Raw genomic sequence first — 13,559 nt, forward strand, 5'->3', positions numbered from 1 at the left:
TTCTACCTGTTCAGAAGATAGGAAGTGAACTCCTTCTTTTGTGACATCATATCCCTATCCTTCTCCACCCCCAGCCCAGCTTTCCCCCTCCTTAACATACTGCTTCTCACCCAATCACAGCTGCATCTGATTTTTCAATCTTTAAACATAAACCAGTGTAATCTGGCTGCTGGTCATTCGGATCCCTTGTCATGCAGCCCCTGCGTTTATAGCTTCAGGGCTTCCTTGACAAGGGGACTCCTCAATTTCCTTTCGCCTTCAGCCATCCCTCTGAACCCCATTGTTACATACATTAATAAAACACCAGGAGACGGTAATGGGTAAAAAGAGGCCACAGCATTTATTTACATTTTATCAAATAAATAGGACCTTGCCAGCCTCACCCCAAGGCAATATTCGAAGCCAGAATTCCATAAGAGATCGCTACTATGCTCTGCTGTTCCTTACTGAAGACTTGAGATCAGCACTATGTCATTATATCCACCACTGAGTATTAGGCTGCCTCTACCTACAGAGAGGATGGCCCCAAACTCTGCTACCAGCAGGAGCTGCATCTCCCACCATGAGAGAAGTTCAGCAGCCCTGCTGCCGGTCCTGAATCTGCAGTGCCTCGATGATAGGAAATCCAAGCAGGCTGTCACCTAGCACAAGCAGTAGTAGCGTCTGTATCAATCAACCCACCGTGCAGTCAAAGGAGAGAAGCTCCTTTCTCCCTCTTCTAAAATTTCCTGTGCAGTACTCTGGCAAGGTCCTACCGCCACAACGAGCCCAACTGAAAACCTTCAGTTGGGTTCGTCCCCACCATAAATTTTTAACTATGTTATAAAACATTTCTTTTTGTATCACACATACTGTACCACAGGATAGAATAAAATTGGCCATTAGCTCTATGGTATAAATACAAATCATTTTTTTATTTATTTATTTTTTTTAAATATCATATGTATGCAAAACATAAACAAATACTTTCCTTTATTGAAATACCTTTAAATCCATGACCATGTGCAATTACCAACATGGCCAGTTATGGATGTATATTTTTTGGACACGTTACAGCAAGGCAAAACTTCCCACTAGGATGCCTGGCATATCAGCCCAAATAGTTCTCAACTAGAGGATTTGATGAGCACAAAAAACAAAAACCACTGGAGCATTCTATTGGCCAAGAGACTAAAAATTTGTAGCATTATTTTGCTGCAAATTACCATGTATTCTGCCCATGTGGTAGACTAGGATGCAAACACGGCTTTTCAAAGGCAATCTGATTCCATCCTGGATACCAAACTTGCACTTCTATTAATAACAATGGAGCACAAGTCAACCAACCACTTACCATGCCCTCCAGCTGTACACGCCTAGCTCAGAGGGTAAGATCAACCAACCACTTACCAAGCTGCTCCATAGCTGCCTGTCCTCTCTGTGGAGACCTCCCTCCGGCTGTACTTGCCTCGCTCAGAGGGTAAGGTCATCCAACCACTTTGCCATACTGGTCCGGTAGCTGCCCATCCATACTGTGAAGACCCAGCTCAGAGACCCCAGCTCTGAGGGTAAGGCCAACCACCACTCCACCATGCTGCTTCCATAGCAGCCCTTCCACACATGTGGAGACCCAGGTCAGAGACCCCAGCTCTGAGGTTAAGGCCAACCACCACTCCACCATGCTGCTTCCATAGCAGCCCTTCCACACATGTGGAGACCCAGGTCAGAGACCCCAGCTCTGAGGTTAAGGCCAACCACCACTCCACCATGCTGCTTCCATAGCAGCCCTTCCACACATGTGGAGACCCAGCTCAGAGACCCCAGCTCTGAGGGTAAGGCCAACCAACCACTCCACCATGCTGCTTCCGTAGCAGCCCTTCCACGTTGTGGATGCCCAGCTTCGAGGAAAAGGTCAAACTGCTCCTGTTGCTGCTCCCGTACACTTGCTGTTCCTGTACACACTACCGCAGCTCTGAGGGTAAGGCCAACCAACCACTCCACCATGCTGCTTCCGTAGCAGCCCTTCCACGTTGTGAATGCCCAGCTTTGAGGGTAAGGCCAAACTGCTCCTGTCGCTGCTCCCGTACAGACTACTGTGCTTTTTGCCACAGCCCATCCCTTTGTGCAGAGACCTCCATCCAACCTTGCAAGCCTAGCTCATAAGGGCCCAGCTCAGGGAAAAGGCCAGCCAACCACTTTTTCTTAGGCTTTGATATTATAGTCACTGTAGTGACAACTAGCCACAGAAAGAAAGAAATAATAACCTTGTCGAGAATGGGGGCTATTAGTTTCTTGCCTGCTTGTATGCCCTCCCCCCCAGGTGATCAAATCATATACTGACAGTGGGGAACTGCTTTCTGCCCAGAAAATTTAAAAATAAGTTCTATGAATTAAAGGCTAGCATTGTGCCAGGGAGCCATGTGATCAGCTTAAATATACATATATATATATACATACATATATATATATACACATATAAGCTACAGTAAGCAGGCCTCTATCATATAATCTTGGGGTTGCTAATTCTATATAATTGCACAGATATGGTGAAATTGTATCTACCCCCCAATTGCAAGCTGAGTGCCCTGAAACTGCAAGCGACATTGTGCTAAGCGTATGGTATTTTCACAGGAGCTGTGGCTTTCTTATACAAACCTTTTTTCAGAGGGAATGCTTGCCAGTAATAAACCACCATCCGCCTTCATGGACTACCTGGCATGCCAGCCACCCAACCGTTAGGGGTTGGGTGGGCAAGTGTAACCAGGCAGCCAATTGTCAACACTCCTGTGGGACCCAAGCCCATCAAGCACCTGCCTCGCTAATAGTCGGCTGCATCCCAGCTAAGCTACAATAGGCAGGCTCTGTTTTTTATACTTACCCATCAGACTCCTACTAGTTGTACTAATAGAGGATTATACTATATTTAGGTTCTGTCTGCAGTAGCAGCAGATTGTCCTCTGAGCATGACCTGAAATCTGTGACTCAATAAATTAGAGGTAAGGATCCTACTAAAGGCTGCTAAATCGAGAACTATATCTATAGAAATACCATGCAATGTACAGACTTCTTAAACCAAAGCCTGGGAAAGTTACTATATTCAGGCTTTGCCCTATTCCTGACTAAGCTCCTCTCTGTAAACTCAAACTACTGCTCTCTGTGTACTTTGATGAGTTGCAGTAGCAGCAGCTCAGTGTCACAGCCTGGATTTCTATATTTAATAGAGAGGATGCCTTTTTGGACTCAGGCTGACTCCCCTGCTGCCCAAGTGACTACAGTGCAATTAACTGCTGTAGCAACAACAAGGAAACGACTATTGAGCAGCCTGCCCAAATAGTTCTACCCCCAATGCTAGTAGTATAATGAGGAGTAAATTTGTATATACTTCAACTAATAACATTATGTAAAAGGAGAGGTCTGTACATGGTCCATGATACACTCACAGGGGCAATAGTACTGTAATCCCCTCCTCCCTCACTCTCTCTCTATATATATATATATATATATATATATATGTGTGTGTGCCGAAACACAGTAGAACGACTTCTGCCCTAGGTACACAGCCTGAGTGTAGCCTCTACAGGAATGTTGTCCAAATAACTAGATGGCTATCTGGCAGGTTCTGCATGGGTTAATAATATATAGATAGATGACATCCGCAACTGGATAAGGCCCAGTAAATTTAGAGGTAAAACTCTGACAGCAGGCTGCTGAATCAAATGATTATATCTATAGAACTACTGTATAATACGTAGTGTTAGTAAAACAAAGCCCAGGAAAGTTACTGAATTCAGGCTTTGCCTTATTACCAACTGAGCCCCACCTCCAACTACAGCTCTCTCTGTATACTCCAACTGTAGCTCTCTGTATACTCCAACTACAGCTCTGTATACTTCAACTACAGCTCTCTGTATACTCCAACTATAGCTCTCTGTATACTCCAACTATAGCTCTCTGTATACTCCAACTACAGCTCTCTGTATACTCCAACTACAGCTCTCTGTATACTCCAACTACAGCTCTCTGTATACTCCAACTACAGCTCTCTGTATACTCCAACTATAGCTCTCTCTGTATAATCCAACTACAGCTCTCTGTATACTCCAACTATAGCTCTCTCTGTATAATCCAACTACAGCTCTCTGTATACTCCAACTATAGCTCTCTCTGTATACTCCAACTACAGCTCTCTGTATACTCCAACTACAGCTCTCTGTATACTCCAACTATAGCTCTCTGTACACTGTAATGAGTTGCAGTAGCTGCAGCTCAATGTCACAGCCTGGATTCCTATTTAATAGAGAGGGTACATTTTTGGGCCCAGGCTGACTTCCATGCTGCCTGAGTGGCTACAGTGAGATTAACTGCTGTAAAGCTGCAAACAAACAGCAAGAGACTAACAAACAGCTGCCCAAATAGTTCTACCCCCAAAGCCAGCAGTATAGTGAGGAGTTAGTGTGTATATACTGCAGCTAATAACAATATATTAAAGAGAGAGCTCTGCCTCATGTTTCTACCTGTTCAGAAGATAGGAAGTGAACTCCTTCTTTTGTGACATCATATCCCTATCCTTCTCCACCCCCAGCCCAGCTTTCCCCCTCCTTAACATACTGCTTCTCACCCAATCACAGCTGCATCTGATTTTTCAATCTTTAAACATAAACCAGTGTAATCTGGCTGCTGGTCATTCGGATCCCTTGTCATGCAGCCCCTGCGTTTATAGCTTCAGGGCTTCCTTGCTTATCGGTAGCAATGGGAACTGGACATCATGTGGGGTCATTTCTAAACACTGGGCAAATTTGCACCAGGGCAGTTACCCATGGCAACCAATCAGATTCTTGATTTTATTATTCTACTTGCAACTGGCTCAAAGCTAGTCACTGATCGGTTGCTATTGGTTACTGCTCAGGTGTAAATTTGCCAAGTGTTTATAAATGAATCCCATGCATTGGGCACATCATGGTCATTTTAAGGGAAATGAACACTAGTGGGTTTTGGTGCTGTTTTTATAGAGAGTATGGTCGCCCAAGGCCTTACCATGTGTTCTTCCAGGAATCCTCCCATGTTCCATGAATCAGTACCAGTGAGTGCTGGTAATTCTGACATCGTCATCTAGACCAATCGACAAAGTGAAACATTATTGGCTAGCATATGTTCACATGTGCCATTCACTTAAGGGTATATTCATATGGTTGGCTAAGGAACAAAAGTACAATATAATGTAATAAATGTAGACTGCCAGCAAAAACAAGTTTTGCGTTAATTTGAGACAAAAATTGAAAAACTATTGAAAATGTAAAGTTTGCCATTGGATAAATGTCCTGGGTATAATTTAGCCTTATTTCTCTATTCACCGTCACTACGTTTGTAACCCCCCACTTTTATGTTTCTTTCCACAAGTTTATATCATAGTTTCTCAGAAGTAACTCAAGTTCCAAGTAAAATGCCCAGTGATTTTTTACTCTTTTTTTTTATTATTCTTGTAAATATGTCTTTTAAATATTTAAGGTTTTAAAAGTTTGGAGTTTTTTCTCCCTTACAAAACTGACTGAGCAGCAAAATCACACTTAGAAGTACATGTACATATTTCAAGCATGTTTAAAAGCTTGTTCTTGCCAAAGAAAGGTTGACTGTGTGCCAGAGAGCTCTGGAGCCAATTCAAATGTTTCAAATTTCATTTATCAACATTATTTCCTATACTTTCCTCAGGACGTAGAAAAGATACAGAGTGTAAAGTTTCCATTGCAACTAGAGTTTTTGGGCTGATGTATATAATAGGGCATATGGACGTCCACAAGTGCAGTAAAAAAAAGTGCAATTTCGAGTGCAATAGCCATGTGTTTTCCCCCAGAATTCTAGCATTATTACAGTGCCATAGTACCTTTAATTTAAGTGGTGTTATGTGCAACTGACTGCAGGAAAAGTGTAGGGACACCATCTGCACTTGGGGATATACAAGAGCCCTAATGAGTTTACAGGGTGTGCTATCTCATCCACCTACTGCAAACATTAGGTGCTTCCTCTCAAAAAGTTACATTTTTAATAATAGAACTGTTGCTGATTGTTGTTTCTAAATCTAGATTTTTACATTTATTATTATCTACATAGTAAATCTGTAGGGCAGAGAAACATAAAATTAGCAGGAATAGAGAAGCATGAAGATGATTAATGTAATGCTAATTATTATATACCAGGCTATAGCATTGTGGATGGGTAGAGGAGAAAGTGAAGAGCAGCTGCTGTCTTTCATTCCCTCAGTGGATGGATTGGTGGCCAAAGCATGTATGTGTGGCCCTTTAGTTCTCTGTCCCTTTAGCTCATGTTCTCATTGCTCAGAGCATAGGAGGCTGGTCCATATCACCCTTGTCTGGTCCAAGGATATAGATCCTTGGACCAGACAAGGGTGATGATGTGAGAAAGCACCACCATGATAACAACCAGCACTTGGCATTGTCTGGGCAGCATAAGACATTGTGGTACAGTCAATAGGATGCCAACAGCAACCTCTGTACATAACTGGCCCACTGATGCCAAATGGCTTACTCCTCACCAGGAGCATGGAGCAATGCTGACAATTTAGTCACTGTTCTGGCCCTGGTTGGGTAATAACTGCACTGTGTTGCCTGTTCATCAGGGTTCCAGTGTAACAAAAAAAGATTAAAATTAATGATGTTTCTGAGCATTTATTATTTGAAAAGTCACAGAAACAACATGACATATGGGGAATTAACCTAAATAAATATATGCCTACATCTATACTGTCTGTTCCCAGATCTGAGTCAGGGAACTTGGGAGGTGTTGCCAGACTGGAAGGTCCCTCTGCTCCAGTTTTCAATCTGTAACACTGTGTAAAAATTGTTGCGAGTAAAAAAAGTCACCCATTGACTTCAATGTGTTTCGCAAATTTTACAGCAAAGTGAAACGGCAAAAAATTAGCAAAACACATTGAAGTCAATGGGCAACTTTTTTTTTCCTTGCGACAATTTTTATGCGCGACAAATTTTTACGCAGGTGACATTTTTTATGTGCAACTTTTTTTTCACTCCAAATGCATTAAGGGCAAGGGTGTTTTTTTTTTTTTTTTGCAGTGACTTTTTTATCACAGCAACAATTCTGTCTTGGCAACATTTTTGTCTCAGCAAATTTTTTTGCTGAAAATTTTTGCCACAGTCTCTGGAAAAATTTGCCCGTGGCAAAATGTGGAATTTTACTGCGTACCCATGCCTGGTGAAAGAAATGTGCTACATAGACATCAGATAACTATAAAACATAATCATGTATAATACATTCTATTCATTACAAAACATTAACCCAAATTAGCTGGGGGGAGGTTTGTGTTGAAACACCTGCAAGAGACCATACAAGTACTCTGCCCATTAAGCAGGGTCACTATATTTTATATTTAGTATAAGAAAGAAACAGAGAGTGAGGGGACAGAATCATTAAAAGCACTGGTTATTTGGGTTATTGCAGGAAAAGACGCTGTAGGTTTAATAGTTACACAAGTGGGGCACAAACTCTCTCTGCTGAGCAATTTTATACAAACTCCAGATAACATTAATCTTGCCTTGCACAGAGCTGTTGGTTTGACTTAAAGCATCTGTCCCGGCACTAATATCTTAGCCCTCTGCCTAGAGAGCAACCATGATTTAAACCACAGTAACACTTCTTTCCAAGTAACGCACACCCCCTGTACTCTATGCCTGCATTCCTGGGTTTGATAAGCCGCCACTGATGTGATGGCCTCCTACCCGTGGCACTCCAGCTGTTGCTGAACTGCTGCTACCAACATTACTTGCTTTGTGAAAAGTTCCTTCCAGCAAAAAAAAAATATTAGAGCTCATAAAATGTCTTTTTAATCATTTAAAGGGAGATGTCTGATTTATATTTCCAGTTATATTTATTATAATGGAAATAATTTATTTTAGTGATTTCCTTTTCCTATTTAATAATAAAACAGCACCTTGTACTTGATGGTAACTTAGCTGCATGAATCCATGAATCCATATCGGTATAAGAACAACCCTTCTGGGTTTATTTAGTGTTTAAATTATTAGTAGGCTTAAGGTATGAAGAACTAATTCCCATAGGCTGTTAGGAAAGAGAAAATAGCATAAATTTACACCTATTTTTGTATTATTACTCTTTGATAAGTGCCCCCTAGTGGTTACACCCTAGTTCCATAAAAAAAAACCTGCCAGTGCCACTAATATCTGAGCATGTTTACAGGGTAACCCTTTTGAAATAAAAAATAACAAAAGTGGTATAAAGGTGATACCTTAATTGGCTAACTAAGATAATCATAGCAAGCTTTCAGAACATTTTAGTTCCTAATCAGCTTGAAAAAGGAACTAAAATGTTCTGAAAGCTTGCTATGGTTATCTTAGTTAGCCAATAAAGGTATCACCTTTATACCACTTTTGTTATTTTTTATTTCAAAAGGGTTACCCTGTAAACATTTTTTGACTGGCTAACACGGTACATCACCTTTTCCTAATATCTGAGCAAAAACCTAGCAATTGCTTTGGCTACAGAGTAGCCAGTTTTTCTAACAGAAATCACATAGATAACACATTCCTTACCTTCTGGTTCAGAGATATGTTGAATACATTTTCATAATGTTGAATCCTGCTGTCGCTTTAAACGCTGATCTTCAGTATTTCTACTATGTGAAAAAGTCTTTGGTGTAGAGAAACAGGCGCAGAAAAATGTTTCACTGAGCCCTAATAAAAACAACACAGAGAGACAATTTCATATATCTTAAGTGATGTCAAGGTAAGGAACTATTTACATCCATATCTGTCAGTGCTGTAACACTGTGTTTCTGAGCGCAGTCCCCCGGGACCCCATAACAGGCCTGGATTTAAGAGTAACCTTGCTTGAAAACAGGCAAGTTAATCAAAATGACTGAGCACCCTTACGCCATCTGATAGTACCACCTGGGTTCAGACAAGGGAACCCAAAGCCTAGCCTGTTTGGTGGTCCCTAAGGGCTGGGTAGGGACATTTTGTTTTATCACAGCTTATTTTAGTATTCTGGCTCTTCTACAACAAAACTAAGCTCAGTTTAGCTACAGGGCCTTGTACAGAGGTATTTGCTTATCCATGGTCCTACTAATGAGAAGCCTGACTCAATACCACACCATTCCACTGCACCCCTGCACTATATACGTGAATGGGAAGAGGTGGCTGGCAGTGACATCCATAATAATCAAAAAACCCAAAGTGTCAAAAAAACTGCCTGTCTGTAAATATTGTAGGAGAAAGACTTGCCATGTAATGGCTGTGCAACCGACTAAAATAAATACAGCAACATCCTTGGAGCTACTCATCCTCCTTCACCAGCAGTGTCCCCACCTCACATTTCGACTTTATTGCACAAAATTCATTGGTTTTATTAGTAGTAATTATTTATCAAGGGCCAAGCATCACAACTCTATAACCATTAGCAGCCTGTCCCAAAAGTAAAGGGCTATGCAAATCTGTGAACCTCCCGTTTCCATTTTCTCACCGATTGAGCCAAGTTGCTTCACATTTCCACAAGCACATCATTTACACTGTCCCTTGTACGTTGGCCAAGAATGTGTTTTTTTCCCATAAGGACATAGAACTTTATATCAGTCGGGGCAGCAGTCAACAAGTCTTTAAAATTGCTAGAAGCAGTGAATCACGGATATGATGGGTCAGGTTTAATAGGTGCTCTGGGAGGGGCAAAATCCCAGCTTTACAGTTTTAATGTGGGTCGTAATGGTTCATGTATACAGTATTATATGGTGTTACTTAACAATACCGGTGGTCTGTATCTTGGCAACTAATATTTTGCTGTGCATAAAAGTGCCAATAAAACAAAACTGTGGTGATTAAATTACTATTCAGCTAGTAATATTGTCTACCTGTGCTCTTGTACAGGAGTGTGCTGTGCCCTATGCCAGGTCCAGACTGACAATCTCTGGATTCTGGCAAATGCCAAAGGGGCTGTTGTAAGATGCCATAAACAGTCACTATTTATTGGGCTGTGGGTGGCTGTTTGGGGCCTCCATTTACAAAAAATGCTCAGTGGCCAGCACACCCTTTAAAAAAACCATCATATACTTATTTAGACATATTGTTTAATAGGTCGGATTCTTTCAAAACAATGCTGGCCACTGAGCATTTTTTGTTAAATATTTAACATTTCGCTGTGCACCCCGCATGGTTATAAGCCTTGGAGTGCAGACACTAGAAAGACTGATATATATACTGTGTATATATATATATATATATATACAGTGGTGTGAAAAACTATTTGCCCCCTTCCTGATTTCTTATTCTTTTGCATGTTTGTCACACAAAATGTTTCTGATCATCAAACACATTTAACTATTAGTCAAAGATAACACAAGTAAACACAAAATGCAGTTTTTAAATGAGGGTTTTTATTATTTAGGGAGAAAAAAAATCCAAACCTACATGGCCCTGTGTGAAAAAGTAATTGCCCCCTGAACCTAATAACTGGTTGGGCCACCCTTAGCAGCAATAACTGCAATCAAGCGTTTGCGATAACTTGCAACGAGTCTTTTACAGCGCTCTGGAGGAATTTTGGCCCACTCATCTTTGCAGAATTGTTGTAATTCAGCTTTATTTGAGGGTTTTCTAGCATGAACCGCCTTTTTAAGGTCATGCCACAACATCTCAATAGGATTCAGGTCAGGACTTTGACTAGGCCACTCCAAAGTCTTCATTTTGTTTTTCTTCAGCCATTCGGAGGTGGATTTGCTGGTGTGTTTTGGGTCATTGTCCTGCTGCAGCACCCAAGATCGCTTCAGCTTGAGTTGACGAACAGATGGCCGGACATTCTCCTTCAGGAGTTTTTGGTAGACAGTAGAATTCATGGTTCCATCTATCACAGCAAGCCTTCCAGGTCCTGAAGCAGCAAAACAACCCCAGACCATCACACTACCACCACCATATTTTACTGTTGGTATGATGTTCTTTTTCTGAAATGCTGTGTTACTTTTACGCCAGATGTAACGGGACACGCACCTTCCAAAAAGTTCAACTTTTGTCTCGTCGGTCCACAAGATATTGATCTTGGCAATCATTGAGATGTTTTTTAGCAAAATTGAGACGAGCCATAATGTTCTTTTTGCTTAAAAGTGGTTTGCGCCTTGGAAATCTGCCATGCAGGCCGTTTTTGCCCAGTCTCTTTCTTATGGTGGAGTCGTGAACACTGACCTTAATTGAGGCAAGTGAGGCCTGCAGTTCTTTAGATGTTGTCCTGGGGTCTTTTGTGGCCTCTCGGATGAGTTGTCTCTGCGCTCTTGGGGTAATTTTGGTCGGCCGGCCACTCCTGGGAAGGTTCACCACTGTTCCATGTTTTTGCCATTTGTGGATAATGGCTCTCACTGTGGTTCGCTGGAGTCCCAATGCTTTAGAAATGGCTTTATAACCTTTACCAGACTGATAGATCTCAATTACTTTTGTTCTCATTTGTTCCTGAATTTCTTTGGATCTTGGCATGATGTCTAGCTTTTGAGGTGCTTTTGGTCTACTTCTCTGTGTCAGGTAGCTCCTATTTAAGTGATTTCTTGATTGAAACAGGTGTGGCAGTAATCAGGCCTGGGGGTGACTAGAGAAATTGATATTGAAATTGAAAATTGAAATTGATAAACCACAGTTAAGTTATTTTTTAACAAGGGGGGCAATCACTTTTTCACACAGGGCCATGTAGATTTGGAGTTTTTTTTCTCCCTTAATAACGTAAACCTTCATTTAAAAACTGCATTTTGTGTTCAATTATGTTATCTTTGACTAATAGTTAACGGTTTTTGATGAGCAGAAACATTTAAGTGTGACAAACATGCAAAAGAATAAGAAATCAGGGGCAAATAGTTTTTCACACCACTGTATATATATATATATATATATATATATATATATATATATATATATATATATATATATATATATATATATGTAAGTAAAACTGGTTAAACAAAACTATAACAGGAGAAGTGAGATGTAAGATAGCGATAATGGTGCATTTCTGTGTTCCATTCAGCAGGGGATGAATAAACCAACAAAGCAACTGCTATCAGGCACTCTATAAAGGGTACATCAAATATAAATGATAAAACATTAAGAATAACTAAAATCATCCAATAAACTAAGTTCTCAAGAAAACATCATGGCTGGCACTACTGCTTATTATGTCTTGCTCTATAGACAGCACATTTTGGATGAATTATATCTATTTTATTTATGGGTCACTTAGAACCTGGTCCACATAAAAATGTGTATTATAGAGGGAATAATGCTCCCCTTATTGTAAAAGTATAAGGAAATTAAAGATCACTTAGAAATCACTTGACCATTTAAGGTAATGCAACTGTGAGGAAACCTCTGATATATTCATATAACCCTGGTTCTATTATTATTTATGATACCCATGTGGCATAAATGATAACTAAGCACTGAACACCACTGATGACATCACTAAGCGCCAAGGATATATTTTACAGGATATTTATGGCTCTTGTGTATTACTGATATACAGTATTATATTATAGATTAAAATGCTTCTGTTATTTATTTAGCTTCCCTTGTGTTTTGCTTAGTACTGCAGAGGTTAACTCGAGTGGCAATAATGTCAGTAGAAACCCAACAATGTGTTTATTAGAACAAAAACAACTGTAAAATAACATTACCTGTTCTAATTGTACTTGAATTGTAATTATTCTTACCTGTCTTCCTTATCAGTCTTCTTATTCTGCAAGAAAAAGATATAACCAATTAACAAATGCTTTTCGCAATCAGATCAAACTTCATGGCAGCACAACGGTTTTATTTCAGATACATAGCAAGGCCAGTAGCAATTCCAAACAAAGTACTCATTAGGGCTCTTACACACAAGTGTTTTTTTTGCATGCGTTTACAAATGCATGCTGAGCCTGTAAAAAAACAAGTTTACATGCATTTTTGTGAGTTACAAATGCAACCCTATATTCTGTTGCAATGTTTCAATTACTTTTTAGTAGCTTTAATGTATGGAGATCCAAATTACAGAAATATCCCTTATCTGGAAAACCCCAGAATTCTGAATAACAGGCCCCATACCTGTATATATATTTATATAATTTCCATTCAATTAATAGAAAAGAAAAAATATAAATAAAGGCATGGGGCCACCAAGTTCTTCATTACCCTTTCTGTCAGCAGGGAATCCTTGTACCAAGTGCTGAAATCTGGCAGGAAGCTGATAGTAGTCCCATGATTTCCTGTTCATCTAAATGGAAAAAAAAATGCTGGTGGCCGATGTTGGTCATTTTGAATTCAGCGCCTGGTGGATTTCCAAGGGCGACTCGCTGCTGGTCTAGGAAAAATAGATGCATTTGTCTGGTTAAGGTTCCTTCAGAAGAGAATGACCATGTGTTTTCACCAGCCCTATAATGAACAGATAACAAGCTGGATTGTTTCCCTATACTAAATTATTAACACACATTTATAAAGTGCTACATATATATATGTAGCACTTTATAAATATATATATATATATATATTATATTGGAGGGGGGTTCACTACAAGTCACTTCCGACTGACAGAAT

At 40.2% G+C, this 13,559-nt stretch overlaps 1 long non-coding RNA gene across 9 annotated transcripts in view; it reads right to left on the bottom strand.

Moving 5' to 3' along the window:
* The window catches only part of LOC105946774, a 55,295-nt gene that overhangs the window by 24,317 nt on the left and 17,419 nt on the right, over nucleotides 1–13,559 (bottom strand). For 7 of the 9 annotated variants that reach the window (XR_001170225.3, XR_001170223.3, XR_001924254.2 and 4 more), the window contains exons 3-6: nucleotides 13,158–13,326; nucleotides 12,698–12,723; nucleotides 8,559–8,699; nucleotides 5,014–5,088 (exon numbers count right to left, since the gene is read on the bottom strand). This is a non-coding gene — a long non-coding RNA (uncharacterized LOC105946774). Of the gene's footprint in view, nucleotides 1–5,013; nucleotides 5,173–8,558; nucleotides 8,700–12,697; nucleotides 12,724–13,157; nucleotides 13,327–13,559 lie in introns of all 9 variants that reach the window. The other 2 variants (XR_004222061.1, XR_004222060.1) reach the window with 1 other exon arrangement.

This window comes from Xenopus tropicalis, chromosome 3 (genome assembly GCF_000004195.4).
Source record: "Xenopus tropicalis strain Nigerian chromosome 3, UCB_Xtro_10.0, whole genome shotgun sequence".
NCBI lineage: Eukaryota > Metazoa > Chordata > Amphibia > Anura > Pipidae > Xenopus > Xenopus tropicalis.